We start from the raw sequence: 6,000 nt of genomic DNA, 5'->3' as shown, positions 1-6,000 counted from the left end.
TCTATCATGGCTTTTGCGTGGGGTCATGACAAAGCATCTACGGTTGATTTTAGCCTTTGTGTGAGTATTTGAGTTTGCAGATACATTGTTTTTTATTGAGTTTAAAGACTGCATTGTTAGTCTTTCCGTAATTTTCTCGATAATTGGAGCAGCTTCCATGGCCTCGTTGGCGCAGTAGGCAGCGCGTCAGTCTTATAATCTGAAGGTCGTGAGTTCAAGCCTCACACGGGGCATGAGTTTTAAAATTAACAGGGAATACGGATATACATACTCTTAAAAAGTAGACTTCCAGAAGATTTGCATAACAAAAAAAGCGCAAATGATGCTTAAAAATGAAGCAGGTGGTCGAAAGCTCTGGAACGAGCACATGAGTGGACGTTGTGATAAGATTGCGTTGTCAATCGTTGTTTCTGAGACCAACAGTGACTTGCGAAGTTGAATAGTTACTGCTTAACCTGTAATATTTGAGAAGAGCTCTCGTTGGCATGCCGACCACCATCTACAGTAGGCAATTCAATGAGTACCTCATACCTTTTACCAGGTTTAGGTGGTTAATAGTGATGGCTAAATAAAGCTTCATTAAGCTTTGTGAACCATTTTCTTTATTTTCTGAGCAAATTCACGCAGTCGTGTTTCGTTATTGGTTGTGCATCTGTGATTGCCCTAGAGGTGCTCTCAGTCCAGCACCTCTCCCGCTCATCTTTGTTTGTTTTACGCTGTCCAGCGTAAATCTCTGACACCATACCTCACACTCATCCAGTTTGTTTCCGAGATCAACAGTGACTTGCGAAGTTGTGATAAGATTGCGTTGTCAATCGTTGTTTCTGAGACCAACAGTGACTTGCGAAGTTGAATAGTTACTGCTTAACCTGTAATATTTGAGAGAGCTCTCATTGGCATGCTGACCACCATCTACTGTAGGCAATTCAATGAGTACCTCATACCTTTTACCAGGTTTAGGTGGTTAATAGTGATGGCTAAATAAAGCTTCATTAAGCTTTGTGAACCATTTTCTTTATTTTCTGAGCAAATTCACGCAGTCGTGTTTCGTTATTGGTTGTGCATCTGTGATTGCCCTAGAGGTGCTCTCAGTCCAGCACCTCTCCCGCTCATCTTTGTTTGTTTTACGCTGTCCAGCGTAAATCTCTGACACCATACCTCACACTCATCCATGCATACACATTCACCACTGATTAAACTGACTACCATCGTCACTGAATTATCATTTCTTGTGTTGTAGTCATATACTTAGTCTTGCATTTCCTTCAGCCTTTGCTTCCCGTCTTCTATCATGGCTTTTGTGTGGGGTCATGACAAAGCATCTACGGTTGATTTTAGCCTTTGTGTGAGTATTTGAGTTTGCAGATACATTGTTTTTTATTGAGTTTAAAGACTGCATTGTTAGTCTTTCCGTAATTTTCTCGATAATTGGAACAGCTTCCCTGGCCTCGTTGGCGCAGTAGGCAGCGCGTCAGTCTCATAATCTGAAGGTCGTGAGTTCAAGCCTCACACGGGGCATGAGTTTTAAAATTAACAGGGAATACGGATATACATACTCTTAAAAAGTAGACTTCCAGAAGATTTGCATAACAAAAAAAGCGCAAATGAAGCAGGTGGTCGAAAGCTCTGGAACGAGCACATGAGTGGACGTTGTGATAAGATTGCGTTGTCAATCGTTGTTTCTGAGACCAACAGTGACTTGCGAAGTTGAATAGTTACTGCTTAACCTGTAATATTTGAGAAGAGCTCTCGTTGGCATGCCGACCACCATCTACAGTAGGCAATTCAATGAGTACCTCATACCTTTTACCAGGTTTAGGTGGTTAATAGTGATGGCTAAATAAAGCTTCATTAAGCTTTGTGAACCATTTTCTTTATTTTCTGAGCAAATTCACTCAGTCGTGTTTCGTTATTGGTTGTGCATCTGTGATTGCCCTAGAGGTGCTCTCAGTCCAGCACCTCTCCCGCTCATCTTTGTTTGTTTTACGCTGTCCAGCGTAAATCTCTGACACCATACCTCACACTCATCCAGTTTGTTTCCGAGATCAACAGTGACTTGCGAAGTTGTGATAAGATTGCGTTGTCAATCGTTGTTTCTGAGACCAACAGTGACTTGCGAAGTTGAATAGTTACTGCTTAACCTGTAATATTTGAGAAGAGCTCTCGTTGGCATGCCGACCACCATCTACAGTAGGCAATTCAATGAGTACCTCATACCTTTTACCAGGTTTAGGTGGTTAATAGTGATGGCTAAATAAAGCTTCATTAAGCTTTGTGAACCATTTTCTTTATTTTCTGAGCAAATTCACGCAGTCGTGTTTCGTTATTGGTTGTGCATCTGTGATTGCCCTAGAGGTGCTCTCAGTCCAGCACCTCTCCCGCTCATCTTTGTTTGTTTTACGCTGTCCAGCGTAAATCTCTGACACCATACCTCACACTCATCCAGTTTGTTTCCGAGATCAACAGTGACTTGCGAAGTTGAATAGTTATTGCTTACCCTATAATGTTTGAGAAGAGCTCTCGTTGGCATGCCGACCACCATCTACAGTAGGCAATTCAATGAGTACCTCATACCTTTTATCAGGTTTAGGTGGTTAATAGTGATGGCTAAATAAAGCTTCATTAAGCTTTGTGAACCATTTTCTTTATTTTCTGAGCAAATTCACTCAGTCGTGTTTCGTTATTGGTTGTGCATCTGTGATTGCCCTAGAGGTGCTCTCAGTCCAGCACCTCTCCCGCTCATCTTTGTTTGTTTTACGCTGTCCAGCGTAAATCTCTGACACCATACCTCACACTCATCCATGCATACACATTCACCACTGATTAAACTGACTACCATCGTCACTGAATTATCATTTCTTGTGTTGTAGTCATATACTTAGTCTTGCATTTCCTTCAGCCTTTGCTTCCCGTCTTCTATCATGGCTTTTGCGTGGGGTCATGACAAAGCATCTACGGTTGATTTTAGCCTTTGTGTGAGTATTTGAGTTTGCAGATACATTGTTTTTTATTGAGTTTAAAGACTGCATTGTTAGTCTTTCCGTAATTTTCTCGATAATTGGAACAGCTTCCCATGGCCTCGTTGGCGCAGTAGGCAGCGCGTCAGTCTCATAATCTGAAGGTCGTGAGTTCAAGCCTCACACGGGGCATGAGTTTTAAAATTAACAGGGAATACGGATATACATACTCTTAAAAAGTAGACTTCCAGAAGATTTGCATAACAAAAAAGCGCAAATGATGCTTAAAAATGAAGCAGGTGGTCGAAAGCTCTGGAACGAGCACATGAGTGGACGTTGTGATAAGATTGCGTTGTCAATCGTTGTTTCTGAGACCAACAGTGACTTGCGAAGTTGAATAGTTACTGCTTAACCTGTAATATTTGAGAAGAGCTCTCGTTGGCATGCCGACCACCATCTACAGTAGGCAATTCAATGAGTACCTCATACCTTTTACCAGGTTTAGGTGGTTAATAGTGATGGCTAAATAAAGCTTCATTAAGCTTTGTGAACCATTTTCTTTATTTTCTGAGCAAATTCACGCAGTCGTGTTTCGTTATTGGTTGTGCATCTGTGATTGGCCTAGAGGTGCTTACATTCCAGCACCTCTCCCGCTCATCTTTGTTTGTTTTACGCTGTCCAGCGTAAATCTCTGACACCATACCTCACACTCATCCAGTTTGTTTCCGAGATCAACAGTGACTTGCGAAGTTGTGATAAGATTGCGTTGTCAATCGTTGTTTCTGAGACCAACAGTGACTTGCGAAGTTGAATAGTTACTGCTTAACCTGTAATATTTGAGAAGAGCTCTCGTTGGCATGCCGACCACCATCTACAGTAGGCAATTCAATGAGTACCTCATACCTTTTACCAGGTTTAGGTGGTTAATAGTGATGGCTAAATAAAGCTTCATTAAGCTTTGTGAACCATTTTCTTTATTTTCTGAGCAAATTCACGCAGTCGTGTTTCGTTATTGGTTGTGCATCTGTGATTGCCCTAGAGGTGCTCTCAGTCCAGCACCTCTCCCGCTCATCTTTGTTTGTTTTACGCTGTCCAGCGTAAATCTCTGACACCATACCTCACACTCATCCATGCATACACATTCACCACTGATTAAACTGACTACCATCGTCACTGAATTATCATTTCTTGTGTTGTAGTCATATACTTAGTCTTGCATTTCCTTCAGCCTTTGCTTCCCGTCTTCTATCATGGCTTTTGCGTGGGGTCATGACAAAGCATCTACGGTTGATTTTAGCCATTGTGTGAGTATTTGAGTTTGCAGATACATTGTTTTTTATTGAGTTTAAAGACTGCATTGTTAGTCTTTCCGTAATTTTCTCGATAATTGGAGCAGCTTCCATGGCCTCGTTGGCGCAGTAGGCAGCGCGTCAGTCTCATAATCTGAAGGTCGTGAGTTCAAGCCTCACACGGGGCATGAGTTTTAAAATTAACAGGGAATACGGATATACATACTCTTAAAAAGTAGACTTCCAGAAGATTTGCATAACAAAAAAAGGGCAAATGATGCTTAAAAATGAAGCAGGTGGTCGAAAGCTCTGGAACGAGCACATGAGTGGACGTTGTGATAAGATTGCGTTGTCAATCGTTGTTTCTGAGACCAACAGTGACTTGCGAAGTTGAATAGTTACTGCTTAACCTGTAATATTTGAGAAGAGCTCTCGTTGGCATGCCGACCACCATCTACAGTAGGCAATTCAATGAGTACCTCATACCTTTTACCAGGTTTAGGTGGTTAATAGTGATGGCTAAATAAAGCTTCATTAAGCTTTGTGAACCATTTTCTTTATTTTCTGAGCAAATTCACTCAGTCGTGTTTCGTTATTGGTTGTGCATCTGTGATTGCCCTAGAGGTGCTCTCAGTCCAGCACCTCTCCCGCTCATCTTTGTTTGTTTTACGCTGTCCAGCGTAAATCTCTGACACCATACCTCACACTCATCCAGTTTGTTTCCGAGATCAACAGTGACTTGCGAAGTTGAATAGTTATTGCTTACCCTGTAATGTTTGAGAAGAGCTCTCGTTGGCATGCCGACCACCATCTACAGTAGGCAATTCAATGAGTACCTCATACCTTTTACCAGGTTTAGGTGGTTAATAGTGATGGCTAAATAAAGCTTCATTAAGCTTTGTGAACCATTTTCTTTATTTTCTGAGCAAATTCACGCAGTCGTGTTTCGTTATTGGTTGTGCATCTGTGATTGCCCTAGAGGTGCTCTCAGTCCAGCACCTCTCCCGCTCATCTTTGTTTGTTTTACGCTGTCCAGCGTAAATCTCTGACACCATACCTCACACTCATCCATGCATACACATTCACCACTGATTAAACTGACTACCATCGTCACTGAATTATCATTTCTTGTGTTGTAGTCATATACTTAGTCTTGCATTTCCTTCAGCCTTTGCTTCCCGTCTTCTATCATGGCTTTTGCGTGGGGTCTTGACAAAGCATCTACGGTTGATTTTAGCCATTGTGTGAGTATTTGAGTTTGCAGATACATTGTTTTTTATTGAGTTTAAAGACTGCATTGTTAGTCTTTCCGTAATTTTCTCGATAATTGGAGCAGCTTCCATGGCCTCGTTGGCGCAGTAGGCAGCGCGTCAGTCTCATAATCTGAAGGTCGTGAGTTCAAGCCTCACGCGGGGCATGAGTTTTAAAATTAACAGGGAATACGGATATACATACTCTTAAAAAGTAGACTTCCAGAAGATTTGCATAACAAAAAAGGGCAAATGATGCTTAAAATGAAGCAGGTGGTCGAAAGCTCTGGAACGAGCACATGAGTGGACGTTGTGATAAGATTGCGTTGTCAATCGTTGTTTCTGAGACCAACAGTGACTTGCGAAGTTGAATAGTTACTGCTTAACCTGTAATATTTGATAAGAGCTCTCGTTGGCATGCCGACCACCATCTACAGTAGGCAATTCAATGAGTACCTCATACCTTTTACCAGGTTTAGGTGGTTAATAGTGATGGCTAAATAA

At 41.7% G+C, this 6,000-nt stretch overlaps 5 non-coding genes across 5 annotated transcripts; all 5 read left to right on the top strand.

Moving 5' to 3' along the window:
* Positions 1-160: 160 nt before the first annotated feature.
* trnam-cau lies at positions 161-233 on the top strand. Its single transcript has one exon. It is a non-coding gene; the product is annotated as a tRNA-Ile (tRNA).
* A 1,212-nt stretch (positions 234-1,445) lies between these two features.
* On the top strand, positions 1,446-1,518 carry trnam-cau. Its single transcript has one exon. It is a non-coding gene; the product is annotated as a tRNA-Met (tRNA).
* A 1,558-nt stretch (positions 1,519-3,076) lies between these two features.
* Positions 3,077-3,149, top strand: trnam-cau. The gene has a single exon. It is a non-coding gene; the product is annotated as a tRNA-Met (tRNA).
* A 1,212-nt stretch (positions 3,150-4,361) lies between these two features.
* On the top strand, positions 4,362-4,434 carry trnam-cau. The gene has a single exon. It is a non-coding gene; the product is annotated as a tRNA-Met (tRNA).
* A 1,156-nt stretch (positions 4,435-5,590) lies between these two features.
* Positions 5,591-5,663, top strand: trnam-cau. The gene has a single exon. It is a non-coding gene; the product is annotated as a tRNA-Met (tRNA).
* The last annotated feature ends 337 nt before the right edge of the window (positions 5,664-6,000 follow it).

The sequence above is a fragment of the Sander lucioperca genome, unplaced genomic scaffold, assembly GCF_008315115.2.
Source record: "Sander lucioperca isolate FBNREF2018 unplaced genomic scaffold, SLUC_FBN_1.2 Unpl_47, whole genome shotgun sequence".
Classification (NCBI taxonomy): Eukaryota; Metazoa; Chordata; class Actinopteri; order Perciformes; family Percidae; genus Sander; species Sander lucioperca.
The sequence above is the reverse complement of the archived record's forward strand: the minus strand, read 5'-3'. Positions and strand labels throughout refer to the sequence as shown.